Below are 26,389 nucleotides of genomic sequence, written 5' to 3'. Positions count from 1 at the left end.
GCTAGGGCTGCACTGGGCATTGGCTGGCATTCTCAAACTTCCCAAGCCACACAGAGGTCTTGGTAAGGACACAAGTGGAGGGGGAGACCTTTTTCCTTCTACTCTCTTAGGTTCATTGGCTGGGGTACTGTAAATATGTGGAAAGACAGATTAACAAGAGAAAAACAAACAGCAGTTTGTAAATGCTTGCATCCTTCTTACCCGGCAACAGCACTCCGGTGGTGAGTGAGTCAACGGGGTGGTGAGAATGGGGGCTCTATATGGCTAACTGCAGGAGAAAGCAGGGCAGAGAAAGGGCACATACTCAAAAATAAACAACTGGAAAGATCAAGTGGGCTCTTAGAAGACAAGATGGGATGGGAAAATCTTATGGCAATGTCTGTTTGGGCCACTTGGAGATTTCTAGTCACCAAGAAGAAAAGATTACTGAGTTGCTCCCAAGAAGAGGACTGATGACACTTTAGTTCTTTTGAGAAACTCTGCTTTCAGACAAATAGAGGATTTCAGAAACTCGAATACCTTTAGCTCAAAATACTTCTTATATGACAATGGCATATTTTGGGGTGGCTTGTCCTGGTCCCCGTCACAAGCAATAACAACACAAGGCAGTTGGTGCAAGAAAGGGCAGGTACTGTCCTCTTTCAGGCTCCTCAAGCACTTCAGGCAGGGGATGCTACAAGTCACAGCACCTTTGGGTAACTTCAGGCTTGCCAAGGCCTCTGGGATGGCAATCTTGGCTAGACTCACTCAGGGGAGGACGGTGGGGCAGAAAGGAAGTAGTTACAGCAAAGCTTCGCGGAGAGGCGGGACATAGTGGTGCATACCTGTGATCCCAGCCCTCAAGAAGCTGAGGTGAAAGCCCATTTGTTTGAGACCAGCCTGAACTACATAGCATACAAATTTTGCTGTCTCAAAGCAAAACAAAAAAGCTCAGTAGCTGGAATGCTGGACTCCCTGCTCAACCCCAGAGATGGTTCCACCCTTTTGCCTCATGCATGACCGGACAACCAAGGGCACTGCAGGTTCTGGCAAAAGAGAGATTCAACCTGTCAGGCCAACACTTTTGCCAGCATGGGATTAATAGACTTTTAAAAAGCAAAGAAAACCGGAAGAGGCCACACGTGTGCCCTCCCACCCACCCACTCTAGGAAAAATGGAAGACTTTTATTCTCCTTATGCCAAAATTTGTTTTGCTGGGAGAAGCTTCTTTTCACCAAAGCCTTCAGGCTCTTTACCAGCTACAGTTAAACAAAGAAGCTTAGAGAACCTGGAAACAAATAAACCAAAACAGCCCACAGAGAGCAAGGATAGGAAAGCCCCATTTCCAAACGGAAGCCAACTTCCATACAGCCTGGGTCCTGCTGAACCCAGCCTAATGCAGCCAGGATAAAACCTTCAAGGTAGCCCCAGCACCAAGTGTGAGAGAACCGGATTCTTTTCTCTACTCCTTAAAATTATTAACATTCACTTGAAAGAAAGGGGGCAGGAGTGGGGTGCAGCGCTCTCCCTCTTTTCAGAATGCTAGAGCAGGGAGTGCTGTTTATCACAACAGGTGCACTGGCCACTCACAAAACACAGAGGCAGTATGGAGCTGAAAGGCTAAGAAATTACTTGTTCTCTTTGTCAGCTGCTCCTGTGGGCCATGCAAAGCCCCCTTTGGAGAAAGAAATATTGTGTCCCCGGTTTTAAAAGGGGGATGGGGTGCAGGGAGGAAGGTTAAAGTTGCCAAGGGTTAAGGGGAGGGGAGAACAGGGCTAAGGGTTGGGAATGCCAAGGGGTTGTGTTCTGAGGCCATTTAGGAAAGGCCGTGGGGCCTAAGAGTCTGGTTGAAAAGTCCATTTAGAACTTTCTGGAAAACTATGAGGGAACATCTCTGGATGCATTGGCAGGAATGAGGGCAGGGATGACATTTGGACTAGCTAAAACACACCCCAGAACAGTCAGAGAGCAACCATAAGAAAAGGGTACTCCATGGGTGGTAAGGGAGGGGGTGGGGGCAGGGGGGAGAAATGAACCAAGCCTTGTATGCACATATGAATGATAAAAGAAAAAGAAAAAAAAAAAAGAAAGAAAAGGGTACTCCATGTCTATTAAAACTAAATTTAAAATACTGCTCAACAACTGCCTTGTGTAGTAGGGAGGGTTTACAGATTCACCCTCCTGAGAGGGCTGTGTCTTCAAAGGTGTCCCTCTCAGCCGACATTTTAGCCGAGCACTTGATTACAATGGTAATGGCCAAGTGTCCTCCAGTTTCAGAGTTTCAAAGTCCTCCAGTGTCCTCATCCTGGGCTCTCAAAACCTGCAAAAGAGGCAAGTGGCAAGGAAGGAACTAGCCTCCATGTCACGTGCAAATTGACCTGGAAGATTTGGCTACACTAACCTTTCTTCCCCTTGTGAAAGTTACCATGATTAATGGAGTATTGGGAGAGAGTTATTTGTTTTGCTTAAAAATAAAGATACAACAGTGGAAGTAATGGCCTAAGACCTTTCCCACTTGCCAGTTCTGCTCGAAGGAAGCTATCCAAAGACAGGGCCACAGGCTACAAAGCAAGCTGGATCCCTGTGTTTTACAATGACTCCTTCATCAAAAGGAATGATGTTGCACTGAGTGCTGTACTGAGTACAGCCAGGAGAGCTAAGTTAAAAGGGAAAAGTGAGCAGAAATCCCATTTTTGTTTCCTCTGTATCCATCAGTTGTCTTTTAGGTTCATGGTAAGATCTAGGAACCAAAACCATCAAACTCCACACACAGCTCTGGACACTGAGCATTAAAACTCACATGCACCCCGTGTACTATTCTACATGAGCGTGACTTCACTGTTCTCCATTGGCACGATTTTACGATCCCTGCAGAATAGTTGCTCGTAGCGACTGTCTTGATTATTCATTCCAGGACTTCCTAAAAAGGCATGTTGACTCTTCAGTGGAAAACAGTGTGAGCCCTAAAAGTTTTCAACTCATGGCCTCAAAATCCTCACCACACTGCTGTGACATGATCCTTACCTGATCCTAACCACACCTCCACACTGAAAAGACCTTTGTTAAATGAATGTCCACTTCAAGTCAGTGGCCACCTGGCCATTCCCTCTGGAAACACTGTGAAAATTTGAAATGGTACCTCCCACCTCCCTGATTGAAGAGAACATGGATTGTTTGGTAGGGTTTGGGGATGCAGCATCTCCTGAAGGGATCCAGGATACGCCTCTTCAAAGTGTCTTTTTTTCTTTTTTTCTTTTTTCCTAAACTCTCCTTATCTTCTTAAAAGCAGGGCCTTCCAAAAGAATTCACCTGTCATAAAAGGAGTTTTATAATCAGGGAAGATAGGACTCCTAATGCCAGAGAGAAGTCCAGTACCAGGATAAGAAACTGGAACAGGGCTGTCACAAGACCATATCATATGTCCCATCTGTTCTCCTGAGGGTCTACTTTTTTCCTAAAAGCCAGTTGTTTTCCCTTAAGTGTTCTTCTCCCCCACTTCTCTTCCCCTGTTAAGAGGTTATATAATGAGCTCTAAATTCTAACATATTTGAGTCATGTTTTTCTTTGAATTCTGTGGATGTGATGAATAAAAAAAATCTACCTGTTCACTTATTAATCTGTCCTTTATTTCTTTAATTTACAGATCTTCATTACAGAACATAGGAGGGTGGAGGAAAAGTTTTTCCTACCCTCAACATGACAAATTACAGAAAGGGCATACATGGACAACAGCAGTAGAGGAAAAGCTAGTACCAATGATGAAGATTTGTAAGACACTGGAAAATACTCCAGTCAAAGTTACAAATGTTTACATTTATGGAAAGAGTGAGCCTTTGCCATTGGATCTAGCCCCAGATCTTCATAAAATGCCCCATTCCATTTCCCCCATGAGGCCTTGATCTGCCTGAGCACATATCCACTGGACCTCTCCACTCCAGAAGTCCTAGCAGTATCATTTCTCCCAAGGCCATTTTTCCTTTTTCTTTTAATTGTTTTTTATTTTCATTTTTTCAATTAACTGGAGTGTAGCTCAGTTGGCAGGGTGCTTGACCTGGGTTCAATCCCCAGCATGGCAAAAACAACAGATTATCTTTTAGAACAATTTTATTTATAGAAAATTAAAGAAACAGTACAGAGAGTTCCATCTATCCTCATCCAGTTTCCCCTGTGATTGACGTCTTACATTCATATAGTATGTTTGTTATAAACATGTAAACTAATAAACAAATAAATTCATTATTATTAACTGAAATCCAGGATACTTTCATTCAGATCCAGTTTTTATCTGGGCACTGGGGGCTCACTCCTATATTTCAAGCTACTCAGGAGACAGAGATCAGGAGGCTTGCAGCTCAAAGCCAGCCCAGGCAACTAGTTTTTGAGACCCTATCTCGAGAAAAACCCATCACAAAAAAGGACTGGTAGAGTGGCTCAAGGTGTAGGTCCTGAGTTCAAACCCCAATACTGCAAAAAAAAAAAAAAAAAAGATTCAGTTTTTGTCCTTTTTCTGCCCCACAATCCTATCCAGGAAAACATACTGCATTTCATCGCATATTACCTTGGGCTATTCTTGACTGTGACAATAGTGCAGACTTTGCTTGTTTCTGATGACGTTGGTATCTTTGAGGGGTCCTGGTCAGGTATTATGTAGTGTCCCTATAGTGGAATTTGCCTGTTTTTCTCCTGATTAGCAGTGGATGTAGGGAGACAAAGATCACAAAGGTAAAGAACCATCTCCATCCCATCATATCAACGATACCCACTATCAACATGACATCACTGTGGATGTTGATGTGATCACTGGCTGAGACTGCATTTAAAGGCTCACTATACAGTGATCTTTTTGCCTCCTTTCTATACTGTACTGTTTGGAAGGATGCCACTGTAAGCAGCCCACACGTAAGGAGCAGAGAGTTAAGCTCCCCTCTTTGAAGGTAGATTATCTACATAAATTATTTGGAATTTTTCTGTACAAGAGATCCTTCCCTTCTCCCCAGTTTATTAATTTAGTCAGTCATTTATATACATAGCTGTGGACTTGTGGACATTTGTTTTATACTTTGGTTTATAAATCCAAACTATTTTATGGCTCACATTGTCACAAGATGTGTCATTCAGAGTTCTTCCAATTGGGATCTGTGTCTCTTTAATGCATACCCAATATTGCAGGGACTTTGGGGATTGTTTTTGTTGTTTTGAGTACTCCCTCACTTGCTGGGATGATTTCAATCAGCTTGGCCATTCCCTGCCCAGGCCACAGAATCAGTCATTTCTCCAAAAAGCTCTAGGGCCATTTTTCACTAAGAAATTGAGTATCTATCACAACACAGAAGAGTTACATGTGGACAAGATCAGGAGAGAATAAGCCAAAGTAAGAGGCTGACAATATCTGGGTGATCAATTTACCAGATACCCTCATGCCAAGTGGCTTCTTGGGGCCTCCTGGGGCCCACACCCCCACCCAGCTTGGTGACAAGTATGACTCAACTTCAAACCAAGATTTTTACCTTGTAATGTTTGATCATTTTTCTGACTAATGCACTTATGCCAACTTATTTTTGAAATTGCCTCGATAAAATTACAACGTGGTACGTGTCATTATCCTTTTGACTTGTTTGAGCATAACTAAAATCACAAATGTTAAACTCAAATATACCAGCATCCCAGCTATGCTAACCTGCTGCACCTGCTCTGTACCAATGACCTTGGGCCGCAGGGCTGCACCATGACTCTCCATCAGTAATCGTAACATACAAGTTTCCTCAGTCTTATCCCTTCTCCCAGTTGAAAGCTACCTTCCCAATAGAGGAATTTAAGATTTTTTAGTAGCACAGAACTTTTTTCATATGAAATAATCATATGGAGAATGCTCATACCTGAAAGCAATAAAATGTGAGATGTTTTGTTTTGATGTATTTTTGATTTTTTGAAGTAGGGTCTCTAAGGCTAGGGATGTATTTATTCGTATTAGTATTAAGGGGGGGAGCAGTAATCAAACCCAGGACCTTGTGCATAATAGGCAAGTACTCTACCACTAAGCTCACTAATTCCTGTGACTTATTGTTATATAGCCCATTTTCCCCAGGGCTCTAATAGACAACTGAGTTCTTACTAAAGAGATAATGACTTCCTAATTACATACATACTCTAATGAAGGCCTTTGAAGTTCTTAAGGAAGCTAAGATTAAGCCTCGCCATTCTGACTCCAATATCCGTGCTCTAACAATATGCTGCCTCTGAGTACCATCATTTCTATGATCGCTGGACCCAGAGAGAATTTATTATTAATTTGTTCTGAAGGCACTCAGTGATTGCCCGTTCTTGGCCAGGTTCTGTCTCAAACAGATGGCAGAGGGATGCACGGGTGGACTACCGCTCCCGCTCAAAGGCTCACACTCTACAGTGCCCTCCTTGTCAACCTTATGCATCCCATCTGCAGCTCATATGTGTCAGCCACGGTGGCCCATGGGCCAGTTCTCATCACACCCTTTTCCTCTCCCGCCTCTGAGTGTTTGCTCAAGCTGCCACCAATAAGCCTTCCTCTTCCTTCTACCCTGGTGAGATCCTTCCTCTGTCAGGCCCTGGATTCTCTATAAAGCCTCCTAAGCCCCTGATGAAATCATTTCTCCTTCCCTTGGACTTCTATGCACTGTCTCTATAATAGCCCCTCTAGTGCAAGGGGAGATTCTCAAAAATGGAAGCAGATCTTTCATCTTCTTCATATGCATGTATACATAACACTGATGCGATGGGTACTCTAATAGTGTCTGTTGAAATGGATAAATGACGTGTCATAGGAGCCCGCTGGAAAGCTAACAAAGGCCTAAAGAAGAAACAATTCCAGTTTTCAAGGAATGCATGGTGTAATTGAAGAGACACTAGGAGAAGATATTCCACAATTGACAACTGTGCTGATAGGAAGGCAGGGAGATAAGGTAGAAACACAGAAAGTAGATATCAGAAGACTCAGTAGGAGTCCTGGCGCCAACATTAACTCTGTGATGTTGGGTGAGTAGTTTTGTTCTTCTGAGCCTCTCTCTCATCCCTAGTAAAGGGAGAATTGATGGTGTCTAGGTTTCTCCGGGCTCCAACATGTATAATGAATCTATGAACAGATCGAGGATAGTTAAGAAGGCTTTCTGAAAGGTGTAATGGGGTTCAGGACAGGCTACCCCAAAATACTGTGCCTTGGCTTTTAAGAAAACAGCAGAAACCAGAAGGCCACTCTTATCTTTTTGCAGACATCCTTTTCCCCTAAAGCAGGTCATAAGACCCTCATGTGAGAGTCATCCTCCCTATACCCAGAGGAAAGGAATGTCTTTATCTCTAAAGACCCAGGGACACAGAGAAGCATCTGAATCAACAGGCCTTGCCAAGTTCCCCCCAGCTTACTGCCATTACATTACACCCCCTTTGTCTGATCATACTGCACATGACTGTCCATCTCTTCATCAAACCTAAGCATAAAAATACACGTGTCCCTGTTTCTTTGGGTTTTCATTTCCAAAGGCTCCTGTATCTCAGGAAACATAAATTAAAAATATTTGTATGTTTTTCCCTGGTTAATCCATATTTGCTATGGGGTCCTCAGCCAGGATCCTTGCAATGAGTGAGAAAACAAGATAATTCCCCCAACAAGGGCATCTTACAAGAGAGATGTAATGTGCCAACCTCTCATTCCTGAGGTAAGGGTGCTGTTCTGTGCCATCAAGAAGCAACCAACTGTGACAACGAAATGAAATCAATAAAATGCGGATGCATACACCATCAGGAAAGTGTAGGAGTGACAAAAAGTGATAATGACAGACCCAGTAGAGGGGGAAGGTCTGAATGAAAACAGCAGGATTGCTGGGAAGGAAGAGATGATGAGGACTTAGCCATCCATGAATCTGGCCACAGTCACACCATCATTACAGTGACACATTCAAGTGCCAGCCTGCCCTTCTTCTAGCCTGAAGCCTCCCTCAGAGCCATCCAATGCCTTTCACTCTGGTTCCCTGAAAACTGGGCAATGTTGTAATGACTACTTTTATTTCCCAGATCCTGGTATAATGAGAGAGAGGAAGTTTTCCTCCCTCAGCAGCTGGAATAAGACTTCCTCTCAGGGATAGTTCTACATTTATCAGGAAGAAACCCATTGATTTGTCACATGGGTTGAGAAATGAGATTCCAAGCAACAAATAATAATGCTGATCTATGCCTTCTGAGAAGGCATGGTTCCAGTACCTTACAGTCCTTTACTGTGTGAGTGTTTCAATGGGTGTGAGTTTATAACCTTGACCATGAGTTTGGCACCAAGGAATTCACCCTGCATGTTGAATGTGTGAGTAAGTGGAAAAGTACAGGAAAATCAGAATTAAAAATATGCAAGAGGGCAACTCAAGAAAGGACTTTGGAGAGAAGAGAAATCTCTAGGGAGCATTTTAAGTCCTCCACCATCAAGTTCATGGTATGATTCTCCTCCTCCCTCTCCCCTGTGGAGCAATCAGTACAGCCCCTACCATTCTAAGTTTTGCAACCAATTTGGTGCAGAGACTACACATGAGACCTCATCCAGCAAGGGTGGGATACCCTGGGTGGCCATCACCAATAACATCCCACCATGAAGTTACACCTCAGCCTTTTGTGATATGTATCATCCCAATGGGAGTTAGATTGCATCAGTTCTCAGAAGATGAGAGGGAGAGTTAGAAAACAGCCTTCCTAAACTCACCCACGTGGGGACCTGGCAGAGTAGCCATTGGCTTTATTATCATCAGTGTAGGTCATTTGTCATCAATTAAAAACTCCAGTCATCTGAAGGTCCATCAACTGATGCACACACCCACACTTCCTCAGTCATGACCTTGGTAAATTGGACTCTAAGGCTGAGAGAAGACTCCAACTATGGCCAACTTTCGTGCCTCACCCCCCTCCCTGAAAACTCTGATTCTCATAAAATCTCTCCATCTTAGTACCAGTTAGAAAGCTACAAGAAGTTGCAACTGGTACTGAAAGAATTGACTCAATAATTTCCTAATTGTTATAACTTGCACCAAAGGAGGGTGCTCAACCAAGAAAAACACACAACAGGTCTTCAGAAGCCACCTCGAATTCTTAAGAGTCTGCTCACTTGTTTTGCAAGTGACTGAGAACAGAAAAGAAAGAGTGGTAGTGAAAGTCAACCAAGCTGGAAAGCCCCCACCTGCTCTGGCTTATATCCTGCTCGGCTTAAATTACTAGTCACTTTAAGGGATTAAAGCAAACAGCAGGGAAGCAAGGGGAAAGGCCAAGAGATGGCTGGAGACACTAGACACCTCGAAAGGTCTAGGCAGCTGGCTTTATGCATCCCTTTGTGGGAGAGGACTATCCCAACCTAGGCAGCAGCAACAGTAGCTGTGCAGAAAGAAGTCAATGTCAAGAAAATACTACAGGAAAGAGCAAAGAGACACATAAGTCAAAAAATCCCCAGCAAGGATCCTACTTTCCCGAGCAGGTCCACATCCTCTGCCCAAATGCACAAGAACTGTCTGAAGAACAAGTCATAATAATGTAAGCCAGGTGTTTTTACTTCCTACCACAATGGCTGGCAAAACCATCCAGGCAGAATAATAATAACAACAACAACATCTGAAGTGCATCTGTGTTGAAACGCATAGCAAGCATATTTTCTTTCTTTTCCAAGTAGGTGTCTGTTCTACGTTTATACTGTGATAGCATCAAGGAGACTAGGGACCAAGAGCCTTTTAGAAAACAGCTTTCTGCTTTGAGAGGAACATTAGTGTTTTGGTGTTTTGTTCTCCAGGAAATCTGATGGCAGGAGATGTTGCTTCAGAGACACAATCGGAAGTCTTAAATTGTAGGAGATCTGGATGCTCAAGGTAACCCCAGGCAAACATAAAAACTAGAAACCTAGGAAGCACCAAAAATTATCTTTCCCCAGATACATTCTTTCAGTCTGCCCTCTTCCATTGAAAAGGGAGGAGGGGAGGGCACAATAATGTCCTTGGGAACAAAAGCAACATTTTCCAGAAACTTTCAGAATTGAATAAAAATTCACTCTCTTTTCAGAGCACTGTCTCCAGCCAGCCTTTCTGAGGTTGCAAACAGAGATTCTTGCAAGCTGGCTCCAGCGAAAGGGAGGAGAGGGTGTTGTAAGAATTCAAAGCTAATGGCCACCATTCACATAATTCAAGTGAAGCACAATTAGGCATCACAGGACCTAGTTCAGAAACCTGGAAGTAAAACCACCCTGGGCGTCTCTGAGCCTCTCTTTCTATTGCTCTTTGTTTGTGATTCTGCTCTACTTTCTTCTCTCTAAACAAATTTCTTTGCCTTGCTCATCATAACCCTAACCTAGAAGGCCTGGGCTCCATAACCTTTCAGCTCGAAGGCCCAGAGGCAACAGCAACATCCATGAGAACTCAGCACAAACTCCAAAGGAAGGACCTGCCTGGGCACCTCATTATTTAAAGTGAGTCACATGAGTCACAAAAACAGGCTGGGCCTCTGATCAGGTGTCCATCTGGATCCTCCACTCAACCAGTCCTAGAGGAAGGATTTCTCAGAAGCACAAAGTAGGAGGAGAAAGTGGATGAAATTGGGCATGGCTCTTCAATTTTACTTATTTGAACACTTCCCTATTTTTAAAAAGCAGAGTGGTAATATCTTGTCATTAGTTATAAGCCCTATCAGCAAAACCATAGGACAAATGAGTAAGGAGTTTTGGACACAGAGTTTTTGAAGGAGACTATCTTAGTCAGCTTTCTATTACCATAACAAATGCCTGAGCTAGTCAACTTATACAGAAAAAATCCTTATTTTGTCTCACAGTTTTAGGCTCTTCAGTCCATGATCAGTTGGCCTGGTTGTTTAGGCTATCATAGTAGGGAACAAATGGTGAAGGAGAAAAACCATATATCTCATGGTTGGGAAAATGGAGGACAGAAGAGGGAGGAGTTGGGGTGCCACCATTCCCTTCAAGGGTATACTCTTAAGACCCAAAGACTTCTCCCTAAGCCCCACCTCTTAAAGATTCTACTGTGTCCCAGTAGTGCCCACCTGGGGACCAAGCCTTTAACACACTGGGTCTTTGAGGGATAATCTAGATCCAAACTATAGCAGAGACCCTAGGCCTAGACACAAAATTTTAAGGACTAGATACAAAACTGAGACCCATTGCTCCAAGCTCACCTATCAAAAAGAAGGACCAGATCTTGAGAAATAATTGCTCAGTCTCCCACCCTCCGAGCGCATCCACCAAGCTGAGAATCACTTCTAAGCAGGAAGTCTAGCTATTCCAAGGATATAAAAAGATTCAGGTATCCTGCAGCCCAGGGAGGAGGAGGTTGATGGAAGTGTTTGTTGATAGAAGTGCTATGGCATTTGGGACATACCCATTTTTGCTAGATGGGACTGAAATATGCAACACCAGCAGCTGTGGCCTAAACCTAGGAAATGTCTATAGTGCTCCAGCCATTGTAGCAGCCAAAAATAAACAAACACAAAAATAAGCAAGGTAATCTCCTCTCCGCCCCCAATATTTCTACATGACCATTGGGAAGAGAACTGGCACCAGACATCAGTAGGGCAACCTTTAAGATTGAGGCTAGCTATCCTCTGTGGGGGGAAAAAAGGAGGAAACAGCTTTAAAGATATGAAAAAGAATTTTGATTAACATTTTGGTGTCGGTTATAAAGCACCATAGCAAATTACCAGAGTGGCTACAGGCATTTTGGCGGTGTGATGGGGGTTGTGTTAATAAGTACGATAACCATCTTCCTAAAACATTTTAAGTACAACCCTACTCAGATGTAAGAGGATGAATGAAATGACGGCTTAAGGGCTTAGCATTCTACCTGGAGCATTGGTACTGAAGTCTAAAAGGACTAGAATTAATGTCCATATTCAGTTAAAACACACATAATATCGTTACTGACAGACACGTTTATATAGTCTAATGAGGCCCTGTCACATCCTAATAGCAGTTATGGTCATTGTTAAATAATTCTCAGTCATGCACAGGCAACACACAATCACAGCAGGCTGACGCATCGCAGCCCTGGGAACAGACACGTGGAGCACAGGGCTCACCTCAGACAACATGCAGCACCCACTTTGCCCACAGCAGCTCTCAGTGTCCTATAAATTTCCTTCCACAGCGGCCAAGCCACAGTCTCTTGATAAAGTGTCCGGCAGCCTTCTAAATTTCCCCAAAATATGGTCAGTTGTGTTTGCCGCTACTACGAAGAGGAAATTAATGTAGGATCCAAGCACATCTTACTGCCTGTTCACCCACTCCACTCCAACTCATTACTTTAATCAACTCAATGTATTTAAAAGCAAATATGATTGTATGGGGGATGAGAAACTGATCAGAGCCCTGTGGCTACCAGCATGCCTCATTTTCCACAAGGTCATGTGTGTGTGTGTGTGTGTGTGTGTGTGTGTGTGTGTGTGTGTGTGTGCGCACGCGCGCGCGCGCGCGCACACACCCTCCTTCTTATTCCTAATCCCAAAACAAAGACTTGGGACAGTGGTTAGGGGTCTGGACCCTTCATTGGCCAGTTTGTGAATGTGGATAGATGTATAATTTTCCCACGGCTTCCAGACTTCAGTAACATAGGCAGAACACCTCCCTCTCCTATTTTGGGAAGCTGTGAGGAAATGATCAAAAGAGCTAAGGTATAGGAAGAATGCAGAGCACAGTAGCCACACATTGAGTTCCATGGTTCCCCAAGGGGGAAGCTGCACCCTGGGTCTGGGGAAAGCTGGGGTCTGAGAGCAACACGCTGCTTTTGACCCAAGTCTTCCAACACTTGCCAGGCACCCATTACACACTCTCAGCCAAGGCCGAGAGGTACACCAGTGACAGGTGCTATGGTTTGGATATGGTATGTCTTCCACACGTGCCGGAAGCTTGGTCCCAGTGTGGCAGTGTGGAGATGGTGAAACTTTTACAAGTTAGCCCACCACCCTTATCAACCCTCAATTATCCTCTTCAGCAAAGCAAGCATTTCCCAAAGCTGGCCAAACATTACATTGGCTCTTCTTAAAACACAATGTTGAGCAGGACACTGGTTGCTCTCACCTCAAATCCTAGCTACTTGGTAGGCTGAGATTGGGAGGATCATGGTTCTAGGCCAGCTCAGGCAAAAGAAGTTTGTGAAACCTCCCATCTCAACAGAAAAAGAGCTGGGCAAAGTAGCATATCCCATCATCCCAGCAATGGTGGGAAGCATAAAACAAGATTGCAGTCTAGGACAGCCTGGCAAAAAAAAAGAAAAATGGTTTGGGGACCCTATTTCCAAAATAACCAAAACAAAAAGAACTAGAGGTGTGGCTCAAGCAATAGACTACCTGCCTTGTACAAAGCCCTGAGTTCTAACCTCAGTACTGAAAAAAAAAAAAAAAATCAATGTTGAGTCTCTTCTATTGAGGAGAGTTTGGTCTCTATTTCCCTTCCTTCCTTCCTTCCTTGAATATGTCCAAGTCTACACTTACAACACAAGTGACCCAAAATGAATTCTGAGGATAAATGATAAAAACTTCTTCAGCTTCCCCTAGTCTCTCCAAACATGCTACACCTCAGAATCCAGCCACCATGCTGCACACAGAAAGACCAGGTGACCACAACCCAGACAAGGTGCCAGCTACCTTCTAGCATCAATTGCCTGACAAGTGCAGGAGCATACCTTTCGATGACTCCATCCCTGGCATCTGAGTTGTACCAGTGGTGTCCTGTGGACCCTGTAACCCTGGTCAAATTTCAGACCTGTGGACAGAATAGATGTCATCATTATTAAGGCACTAAACCTTGGGTCAGTGTGTTCCACAGCCCTCTATAGTTAGTAACATCTATCTCACCTCCCAGTATTGTGTGTTCTAAATAAGAAAATGCATGCAATTATAGACTGGAAGAGCTAGATAAATCAAATGATTATTAAACACACACACATACACACAGAGTTGAGCCTAGAGGAAGAGAATTAAGTCATGGGGTTCCATCCTCATGAGTGGATTAATGCTATCTTTAGGAAATAGATCACATTTCATGGTATTGGACCAGTTCCTGTGAGAGTGGGTTGTTATAGGAAGCTCTCTTCTACATGTGACACTCAGCACTCTTATACACACTCCTGCATTACAATGTCATCTGCCACAAGACCGTCACCACAGCTAAACAGGTGCCAGAACCATGCTCTTCAACTTCCAGAGCTGTGAGCTAAATAAACTTTTCTTTATGTATTACTCAGTGTCAGGCATTTTGTTACATCAACACAGAATTAACTAGACAATTGGGTACAAACTTCATACTCACCCCGGAGACTTCCAACTTAAAGCACACTGCTAGCATAGTTTCGGGTGTTGGTCTAGTCAGGACATTCCAGAAAATCACAATATTTGCCACTATTGAGATACTAGTTGCTGTGGATGCATGGACTGTCAGAGCTAGAAAAGGAATACAGAGATCTCATTTTCAGGATAATAAAACTGAAGCCCAGATTAGCAGAGAATCTCATTCCTCAAATCAGAAAGTTTCCTACTGAAAGTTGCCTCCTTTATAAATCCTCAAATGAGTAGATGATATTTGAATACCGAATGATACCACAAGATGGATGAGCATTGATTTAAATGCTGCTATCTGACAGACCCAGTCATCAATCATAACCTGATGTCTCAGGAGAGTCATCCTTTAGAAAAGGACATGGGAATGGCATGACCAGAATTTACAGCTGAACCAAATTTGCATCGCAGCTGTCCTGTGCCCAACTCCGAAGGCCCAGTGATAAAATGGAGCAAGCATCAGAACCACCTGCAAGGTTTGCTAGGCCCAGCCCAGAGTGTCAAAGCCCTATGTTCCCATGGACCGAAGGAAGGAAGGAAGGAATTACACTAATAATCCTCTTACATGGTATTCTGGCATGAATTGTACTTCTGCCCAAAGATATATGCTGAAGTCTTAACTCCTGGTACCTCAAAATGTGCTTGTATTTGGAGATAGGAGCTTTAAGGAGGTGATTAAGGTAAAATGAGGTCATTTAGGTAGGACTTAATCCATTATGAGTAGTGCCCTTTTAGAAGAGATTAGGAAACAGGCATATACAGAAGGAAGACCATGTGATCACACAGAGAGAAGACTGCCATCTATACATCAAGGAGAGACTCAGAATAAACCAACCCTGCTGACACCTTATCCTTGGACTTCCAGTCTTCCAAACTGTGAGGAAATAAATCTGTTGTTAAGCCACCTAGCCTGGGGTACTTTGTTACAGCAGCCTTAGCAGACACATGGAGAGGCAGGATGGCAGGAAAGAATATTAACAACCTCGGAACCAAGCAGCATGGGTTCTCATCTCAGCCTTGACTTAAAGCATATAAGATTTCTCCTCTCCTCTTTCCAGACCTCCCACCTCAGCCACACAGTAAGTTCTCCTGTCATGTGGGAGTACAGACCTATGTCCTTTCTGCCACATGGGGATTTTGTGAAGATTAAAAATGGGAAATTAGGCCAGGTTTGTGACTCACACCTATAAACCCAGCTACCGAGAAGGCAGAGATTGGGAGGATCACAGTTCAAGGCCAGCCTAGGCAAAAGGTTATAAAGACCCCCATCTCAACCAGTAAGCCAGGCATGGGGGTACAAGACTGTCATTCCAGCTATGTAGGAGAACTTAGGTAGGAGGATCTCAATCTGAAGCCAGCCCCAGGCAAAAGCAAGATACCATACCTGAAAAATAACTAAAAGCAAATATGGGCTGGGGGATGTGGTTGAAATAACAGAGCCCCTGCCTAGCAAGCACAAGGCTCTGAGTTCAACGCCCAGTACCACTAACAAAAAAATTTTAAAAAAAGGAATGCATCCCAGCCTCAAATCAGTGTGGTGCTGTGGATGAAACCCATTGCATATGCAAAGCACATGCTCTACCACCAAGCTCCACTTCCATGCTCCATCAATTTGGATGCTGGCTGGTGGAGGTGATAGAACTCACCTCTGCTTGCTTCCCAGAGACAAGGCAAATCCTCTCTGAAAAATAGTATCAAGAGAAAAAATAAACAATAGAAGCAGTCCTACAGATGTCTCAGTTATGACTCTAATGATCTTACTAAGATTATTGACACGAACTTTTAAAGAGCTGTGAATGATATACTCCACAAAAGACAGGATTCCATAAGAGAACTGTGCTTTATAAAAAAAAAAAGAAGAAGAAGAAGAAGAAGAACTTAATGGAAATTCTAGAACTGAAAAACACAACTCAACTTATGAAGTTATGAAAAACACAAATTATGAACTGCTTAGCTGAGTTTAACAGCAAATTAGACACAGCTGTTATGGCTGGTGAACAAGAAAATAAGTCATTAAAAAGCAACCAGACTCAAGTTTAGTGAGAAAATGGATAGAAAACATGGAAAAGGAGCATGAGACATATGAGGTGTGCATCCCATGAAAAATTTTAACCAGAAGAAGGTTAAAGTAGATACAACTCAAGTCCCAGAGAGGAGAAGAAAGGATGGAGCAGAAGCAAGAAATAGCTGAACAGAGAATCACAAAGAATTCTCCAAACTATCACTCAATATAAAGCCACAGATTCCAAAAATATTGAAAACACTACAAATCCCAAGCAGAACAAATGCAAAGAAGATGGTAAAATACTGTACGCACATGAAAACACTATTATGACATAATTACATATACAGCCTGTTTTCTGGAAAAAAAAAGAAGAAAAGAGTGGGATTGTTTGTTAAATTCAAAGACTCAAAAAGAGGAAAGAAAGAATAGCCAGCTCTCCAGAAAAAGATATTGGGATGGGGGCATGGCTCAAACAGTAGAGTACCTGTCGCGCAAGCACAAAGCCCTGAGTTCAAATGCCAGTACCACCAAAAAGAAAAAGAAGATATAGCCAGTTGGGAAATACGCTGATACCACATTAGACTTTGTAAATTTGAATTCAATTTCACAAATAAACAGGTGTGAATAATTAATATTCATAAAGTACTTAAAATGACATATGGCACATAGTGAGTATATATGTGTTTTCCTTTCTTAAAAACAAAGTTTAATAGCTAAATACTGAGTGTAATGTATATTTAGGACTCTCTACTTACAGCATCAATTACAGAATACCAAGAAAAGAAATAGCTATTTTATATAGACAAGAATTTTCCAAAAAACCCTTAAGAATCTAGAATTCTCTAAGGCAAAAGTCCTTAATTCTGGGTCCAGGTATCCATACACAGAATTCAAGGGAGGCAAAAGCTAGAGGGAGAATATTTTATTTTCATTATCATGTAACTTTAGCACTTTCTTCTTTTGTGAATGTAAAAAATAAGCCACATTAATAGGAGCAGTGAGTGTGATTTCTAACCAGAAAAAAATCACCAATTGTATAGTGTTGTACGTATCACAAAATATGATTCATACATATTATTATTATTGAGTTATAATTAGATTTGCTGCTAGATATGTTTTTAATGCTCTGATAGAAAAGCACATTTATTACTAGATGGCAAATTTGGTTTTTAAAAATATTTTGATAGGAAGGTTGGGATGTGGTTCAGTGGTAGAGTTCTTGCATAATAAGCCTGAGGCCCTGAGTTCAAACCCCAGTACCATCAAAACATAGGTAAATAGATAGATAGATAGATGATGTAGATATTAACTCAGTACAGATTTAGTAGTTCAATCTTCAGTACCTCCCCCAAAATAATTTTTAATGTGTGCCTTTAATATAAATGTTTGCTTTTATAATTCAGCATATTTTATCTTATGTACTTAAAGACATTACTCTGAGGAGTGTAAATGTTTTATTCAACCTGCAAAGGATCCATGGGATCAAAAACATAGTAAGAACCCTGACTTAAAGAAACACTGGTCAATTTCTCAAATTTTCAAAATCAATTTCAAAGCAATGTTACTTTATTGAATTTGGATAAGGGGAACTAAAAGTAATGTCATAAAACTGAAATAGTCATCCAGGCTGGGAGACTCATTTCTGTAATCCCAGCTACTGGGAGGTGGAGATATGAGGATTGCAGTCCAAAGGTGAGCTGGACAAAAAGCTCAAGATCTGTCTGAAAAATAAAGTGAAAAGCACTGTGGGGGCATGGCTCCAGTGGTAAAACTAAGGTGCAAGGCCCTGAATTCAAACCTAAGAAAAACACACATACAAGCAAAGCCCAAAAACAAGTAGGAAAGATTATATTAACCAGTTAGCTTAAAGAGTCAAGAGACAATAGCTACACAGTCCGTTTTTGCTTTTAGGCTCCTGATTTATTAATAATTACGCACACTGGGTCCCTTGATTTAGACTTTGCACGTTATTTCCCTTCCTCATTTCCTCTTCCTCTTCCTTGGCATGCCTTTTGTGGAAAGCACCTCCTCTAAATAACCAACAAGACAAGCTTCAACTACAAAAGCAGCTGTTTCCAATTCTCAACCTCCTTGTTTGGGAAGCCCCATAAGGAAGGATGTTGTCTAAGAACTCTCACTGGTGGGCACACTTGAACTTGTCCAGCTTTTTGGGGGAGCTGAGGATCAAACCCAGGGCCTCACACATGCTAAGCACATGCTCTACCACTGAGCTCCATTCCCAGCTTCCATTCACACATCCAAACCTAATTCACACATCAGGAAAATCAACCAACCTACAGCTCATACACTCCATAGTTGAGGCTTCACTGCTCTATCCAACTTGAGCTGGCTTCAGTTTGAACTCTAAAACACATGTAAATGGACAAACTCAGAAAACAAGATCCCTAAAAAAGGTATAAGGATGGGCTGGTGGAGTGGCTTAAGTGGTAGGATGCCTGCCTAGCAAGCACAAGGCCCTGAGTTCAAACCCCAGTACCACCAAAAACAAAACAAAAAAAAGGTATAAGGCATACAAGGAAAGGGTACTTTTTCCTACTATCCTTTTATGTCAATTTCTAATATGAAGGTTGTATTAAATGAAGATAAGCTCTCTACATTCAAGAAGATGATAATTCCTAATCCCCAAATACATTGAAATTTTGAGGTATTAGACTGTATGTAGATAGCACGAAACAATACAAAAGTAATCTCTATCTGGTTGAGGATCTATTATATGTATTATTTAAGGAACACATCAACCTAAGGCCAGGGAGGATAGCCTAGAAACATGTTGAATTTGCGGGAAAGCCGGCCCCAAAGCAACCTTCAAGACCTAGCAACCCATCCTTGTTGGTGGCTGCTCTCACAATGGCGCCCTCTCCACCCTATGGTCTGGATCCACAGCTTCACTCCTGAACCCCAGCATCAGGCTCCTACCCCATCTAGCTGTCCCCTCATCCTTTCTGACAGCCATCCTTCCTGGAGTACTCCTCCCAGACACAGGCCTCTCAAAGAGGAGAGAAACCCAGGCTACTTCCATTTTTTTGAAGCTTCTAGTATATTATTTAAATTAAAAGAAAAAAAAAAAGAGGAAGAAGAGTCAGAGCTGAAGAAGGAAAAAAGAGAAGAGTGTGCATCTTGGGGATATACCCAAAAGACTGTGACACAGGTTACTCCAGAGGCACCTGCACACCCATGTTTATTGCAGCACTATTCACAATAGCCAAGTTATGGAAACAGCCAAGATGCCCCACTACTGATGAATGGATCAAGAAAATGTGGTATTTATACACAATGGAATTTTATGCAGCCATGAAGAAGAATGAAATGTTATCATTCGCTGGTAAATGGATGGAATTGGAGAACATCATTCTGAGTGAGGTTAGCCTGGCCCAAAAGACCAAAAATCGTATGTTCTCCCTCATATGTCAAGGGCAAACACAACAAGGGGATTGGACTTTGAGCACATGATAAAAGCGAGAGCACACAAGGGAGGGGTGAGGATAGGTAAGACACCTAAAAAATTAGCTAGCATTTGTTGCCCTTAACGCAGAGAAACTAAAGCAGATACCTTAAAAGCAACAGAGGCCAATAGAAAAGGGGACCAGGAACTAGAGAAAAGGTTTGATCAAAAAGAATTAACCTAGAAGGTAACACACACGCACAGGAAATCAATTGAGTCAATGCCCTGTATAGCTATCCTTATCTCAACTAGCAAAAACCCATGTTCCTTCCTATTATTGCTTATACTCTCTCTTCAACAAAATTAGAAATAAGGGCAAAATAGTTTCTGCTGGGTATTGAGGGGGTGGGGGAGGAAAGGAAGGGGGCGGAGTGGGTGGTAAGGGAGGGGGTGGGGGCAGGGGGGAGAAATGACCCAAGCCTAGTATGCACATATGAATAATAAAATAATAATTAAAAAAAAGAGAGAGAAAAGTGTGCAAAAAAGAGTTGACAAGGCAAGCCTGAACACTATTTTTAGGAAAGCCTACTTGCCAGGCTGCCCTTGGCTAGCATCTAGAGTGGATTTCTATTCCTGGTAGAGTGGCTCACAGTGCCTGAACTGCTGATGCCAACAAGGTAGATTCTGCTTTCCTTCTGGAAATCTGGAATTGGGAAATGTGCCCTTGGGAAGGTGCTTATGTGACCAGACCCCAACAAGAACCAGGGCTTCCAAGTTTCATAAGCTTCCCTGGCAGTCACTATCACACATGTGTTGTCACAACTTGTTGAAGGGTTTTGTTTTCTTTTTAGATCTTTTTTTTTTTTTTTTTTTTGCTGGATTAAGGTGTGAATTCAGGGCTTCCTGCTTGCAAAGCAGGTGCTCCACCACTTGAGCCACACTTCCAGCCCATTTTGCTCTGGTTATTTTGGAGTTGGGGGTCTCACGAAGTATTTGCCTAGGTTAGCCTCAAACAGCAACCCTTCCAATCTCAGCCTCTCAAGTAGCTAGGATTACAGGCATAAGCCACGGGTGCCTGGCTTTATTTTACATTCTAGAACTAAGCAATACTTCATTCCACAAAATAGAGAAAGTGTCCCCACAATGCATTGCTAGGGGAATAAGGCACAGGCAGTGTGACTTCAGTGGGAGATGCTCTTAGAAACTTGTGCCTGACTTCCCTCTCCCCACACATACAACTCACTCCAGGCACCTTTTCTTTTTCCCTGGGGAGAAGGAGGAGGAGGAAGAGGAGGACCAATACCCAAAGAGGGGAAGGCAGCCACAAGGTTATTTTTTAAATGTTTATGAGGATGTTTTAAAAATATCATTCTATAAATCAGTTCAGAGAAATAGTAAATGCAAAATGGTTTTGTCATTCCCATGGGTCATTATAACACAAAAACATAGAGGTGGACTCATGGAGCACCATAAGCAGTGAGTTCCAGTAAGAAACTGGAGGGCACAGGTCCTCCACCCCTTTTAGCTGTGGCACCCTTTGTTAGAAGGAAGATTTTTGTGCACATCAGAAGAGTAGAGTTTCTCTGGTTAAGGACTTGCCAAGCTTCCTCCTTTGACATCCCTAGGGAGCTCCACAGAACCCCAAACTTAGAGAGAACACATTAAGAATAGATGATCTGATTTCACCCTTCTGCTGACAGATTAAAGCCAGATTTGCAAATATATCCAACCTTTATCAAAGCATTTCATTTTGTCTTTTTCTTTTTTGGTGCTGGGATCGAACCCAGGGCCTCGCGCATGCTAGGCAAGCGCTGTACCGCCGAGCTACATCCCAGCCCTATCAAAGCATTTCTAATTCAAAAAACATTCAATGAAAAACAAACCTGTCTTTAGAGCCAGGCGTGAAGGTATACACCTGTAATCCCAGCACTCAGGTGGCTCAGGCAAGAGGATCATGAGTTTGAGGCCAGCCTTTGTTTCAAAAAAGAAAAACAAAATATTACAACTGCTTTTTTACTTCTTTAATTTTTTTTTTTGACTAGCCCACCCAGAAGTCTCTGTTCCTCTTCTAGGATCTCAGAAAACATGCTAGAACCAAAATATAGAATGAAAATATCAAGTAGGCAGACTTCATGCCCATCACTAAAGGACCAAAACCATAAAAAGCCAGAACCAGCTGGGTATGGTGACACATGCCTGTAATCTCAGCCACTCGGGAGAGGCGAGTGGGAAGAGGAACACAGCAACCAGCCCTGCAGGTGACTGTGCATGGGGTATGGAACCCAGATGCATCTGACCTAACAGCCTGTGACTACGAAACAATGCCATACTTCCTTCTTACACCCAGATTCACCCAGCTCAAGCCTGATAGTGCCTGAGTGCAGGAAGTGAGACCTTACCAGGTTCCCTTCCCCAGATCTCTTTGGGAATCCCCTGGGAATGACCACATGCTCCACAAATCTGTCCTGCTTGTCACTTGCCATCTCAACTGCCATCTGGCCCTAGGCCACAGCCTCCTTCTGCCCTGAAAGCCGACTCTGCAGGCAGCTGCTGTCTCTTCATTTCACCCACACTGGGCACAACCCCTTCCCTCAATTCCCCTTGGTGGCAGTTGATACTGGACTGTCACATTTCAGATGCTGTGAAAAGCTAGGACGTGACCAAAGATAACTGCACCCCAGAGAACCTGAACTGGATACTCCATGTGTCTGCGTTCAAGATCATGCACCCAGGCTGGGGCTTTCATATTAAGTTCTGGCCTCAGGCTTATTTTTCAATTCTTTTTTCTTCCATAAGTTCAAGCCTCAGCCTCCCCAAGATTAAGGAAAGCTTTTCCCAGAAAAAAAAAAACATGGGGAAATTCATATCCACCTACAAAGATGAAAACTTTTACATCATTAGACCCTCTGGTCTTCTCCATTTCCAAAGATAACGCTATTTTAATACTGTTTAACCAAAGGCCTTGAAAATATTTGCCTAGACAAGGTTAAGTAAAACCCAAGCAGCAGAGAAATAGAGGGGAAATAAAACAATGACATCAAGACAAACCAGTTATTTTTGTGTGTGTGGTGGGGTTTGAACTCAGGACCATGCACTTCTAGGCAGGTGCTCTACCACTTGAGCCACACTCCCAACCCTTTTGCTTTAGTTCATTTTTCTGGTAGGATATTGTGCTGTTGCATGAGGCTGGCCTCAGACCTCAGTCCTCCTATTTATTCCTCCTGAATAGCTGGGATTACAATTACGGGTATGAGCCACAACACCCAGCCCCTGGTGAAACTTTTTTTTTTTTTTGCAGGCCTGGAGTTTGAAATCAGGACTTCACACTTGCAAATGGACTGGCCACACCTCCAGTCCATTTTGCTCTGGTTATTTTTTTTAAAGATGGAGTCTTACAAACTATTTGCCCAAGGTGGCTTCAAACCACAGTCCTCCCTACCTCAGCCTCCCATGTAGCTAAGATTATAGGTGTAAGCCACTGGTGGCCAGTTGGGTTAAACTTTTTTAAAGTACAGTTTTCCAGATTTTGATGTTCCATTAAAAACACCTTGACCAATAAGTACTGGAAAAGATGCTTAATATCACTAGTCATTAAAGAAACACAAATCAAAACCACAATGAGAGCAAAATAAGAAAACTAGATTAAAACAATAAAATCCATTAAAAGAACACAATGAAATATTATTTCATACCTATTAGGATATCTACTAGAGAAAGAAAGCACACACATGAGAGAGAGGAAGGAGGGTGGGAGGGAGGGACGGAGGGGAAAAGGGGAAAATAACAAGTATTGGTGAGGATATGAAGAAACTGGGACACTTGTGCATTGCTAGTGGGAAGGCAGACTGGTGCAGCCACTGTGGAAAACCATATGGTGATTACTCAAAATATTAAACATGTGATCCAGCAATCGCTCTCCTGGTTATTTCCCCAAAGAAATTGAAAGCCAAAGTCTCTAGGAGAGATCTGCACCCCATGTTCATAACAGTGTTATCCACAATGACCAAGAGGTAGAACCAACCCAAATATCCATCAGTGGATGAGAGAATGAGCAAAATGAGGTAGACACAGCCAATGAAGATTGCTCCACATTAAAAAAAGAAAGAAATGCTGCAAATATTTTGCTAAGCAAAATAAACCAGCCACGAAAAACGAAGACCACATGATTTCGCTCATATGTGGCACTTGGAGAGGTCAAAATCACAGAGACAAGAATAGAATGGCAGTTGCCAGGGACTAGGAAGAGGGGACACAGAGAGTTGTGGCTTAATGGATGTAGAGTTTCCACTTGGGAAGATGGAAAGTTCTGGAGCTGGATGGTAATGCAGGCCCAACAACACAAATGCGCCTGATGTCTTTGAACAGTATACCACACATGGCTAAAATGGTCAATTTTATGTTACACGCATTTTGTCACAAATTTTTTAAGTTAAATAAATAGGGGGAGAGACATCTTGGGGCTGGTCTCAGCCAGAATACTTCATAACACAGACGTCTGTCTACTCTTTCCCAAAGAACATGAGGTTTGAAGGGACCTTAACGTCACTGGACTAGGGAGACTTTCTGACGGCAAAGAATAGTCAGGGTCTGTTTATCTCAATTAAGGCTACATGAGGAAGTAATAAGCACAAGAAACCATGCAGGAGAACTTTCTATAAGGATGAAAATATTCTCTGCACTGTCCACTTCAGGGGCCACTTGTCACCTGCAACCACTGAGCGTGTTAGATGTGGCCAATGTGACTGACCAGATGAAATTTTCATTTCATTTTACTTATTTTTAATGTAAATAGCCACATACAACAGGTGGGTATCACATTGAACACACAGGTCTAGAGCCACAAATGTCAGGCCATTTGCAGCACACAGCAGCGTTGTTGGTGGCTCAGGGCAATCGTTGTAGCTGCCCCTTTGGGAACAGGTGCTTGCTGCTCCAGGGCCCCACCATCACAGTGACTCAGCTCTGCCTCAGTTTCTCTGCTCATGAGACTGTGAACTAATCACACCCTACCTGTTGCCTAAGTTCATACCCCAGTGCAGCCAAAAATAAAATAAAATAACCTGTTGCCTACTTTTGCTCTTTCTCTCTTCTGCTAATTGTTGCCCTTGGAAGAGCCTCTTGTTTGTACACCCGCTGTAGAATGTCCAGCCAGTGCCATCTGTCAACTATTCAAATATGCCTAACTACCCAATGATAAAGGACAAAACTATAGCAGTTTCATTTAAAGATCTTAATTGGCCTTATGTGTGATTCTAGAATTGAACGACACCTCATTCTATAAAATAAAAGTGTTCCAATGAAGCAAGCAAAGGAGAGTGGTTTTACAGACAAGACTGAACAAAGGAGAAACAAACAGCGGAAGTCAGGCTGGCATTTTCAAAGTCACTTTCCTTGGCTGAGGATATAACTCAGGGGTAGGCATGTGTGGAACATGCGCAAAGCCCTGGTTACAATTGCCAGCACCAAAAAAATAAGAAAAGCTACTTTCCTTATAAGGCAAGGACAAGGAGACCAAACAACCAAACAGAAGAAAAATAACTGGTTATCATCAGGTTACTTTGGGTTACCTTCCCCCCCACCCCCACCGTAAGGATTAAAGCAGAGGGAACTTCCTTATCATGCAGATTGAAACTGGCCCATTTGGGAAATTTGACTGTTGTCTCTCTAATCCTGATTTTCAGGTCAGTTAAGCAGCTTGGTTTCAGTTTGGTGACTGGACCATTAACATGAATGACTCCATTTTGATTCTTAACTCAGTCTGCAGGGTCCTCATGCCTGGACCAAAACAATGGACTTCTATAATTTTCATGGAACACCAGACACCCATCTCCTCTAAAACTATCGTGTTTAAGTCTATTAGAAGATTTTTCTTTTTTTTTTTTTCCCCTTTTTCTTGTTTGTAGTGCTAGGATGTGATCCCAGAGGCTTGCTCATACTAGACAAGCATATTTCCACTTGATTTACAACTCAAGCCCCTCCAAATTTTTTCTAACAAAGGACTGAAACCTGTCAAAGAGTAGGCTCTTGCCCAATACTTAGTAACATAACTAAAATAAAGTGTAACAAACTGTCATTTCCCACAGACAGGTAAGTTTACTAGTAGCTCAAAGCCACTCCTGGCTTGCAGATGTTTTGGGGTTCAGTCTACACCATTTCAACATTGGAAAATTGGAATATTTCACATAAACTATAAGAACTGCTTTAAGAGACAAAAGGCTGAGCCAGGTGCAGTGGCACACAAGCCTGTAATCTCATCATTTGAGAAGATTATGAGTTTGAGGCCAGCCTGGGCTACTAATGAGATCTCAAAAAAAGAAAACCACAACAACCAACAGAAATAGGGTGGGGACAGGGGAGGAGGGGAGGGAAGGGTAGGGAAGGGAAGAGAAGAGAGGGAGAGAGGGAGGGAGGGAGGAAAATAAGGAAGAAGAGAGGGAAGTGGAAATGTCAAGCCTGCATTCCCACCTGGCTATAACTGGAACTGAGTCACTGTCCCCACGAAAGATAGGGTACATTACATCCAAGTGCCAAGGGCCCCACCAGGCCTGCTTCTCTCATCCACATGGTGCCTGTCCCTGTAAGCATTTTCATTTGCATTTGAGACCTCATTGGAGAGAGATTACTTTGATGGGCTACTTGCCTCTCTCCCAGCCCCAGCCTACCACAGGGCAGAGAAA

This window comes from Castor canadensis, chromosome 8, assembly GCF_047511655.1.
Source record: "Castor canadensis chromosome 8, mCasCan1.hap1v2, whole genome shotgun sequence".
In the NCBI taxonomy this organism is placed as follows: domain Eukaryota; kingdom Metazoa; phylum Chordata; class Mammalia; order Rodentia; family Castoridae; genus Castor; species Castor canadensis.
The sequence above is the reverse complement of the archived record's forward strand: the minus strand, read 5'-3'. Positions refer to the sequence as shown.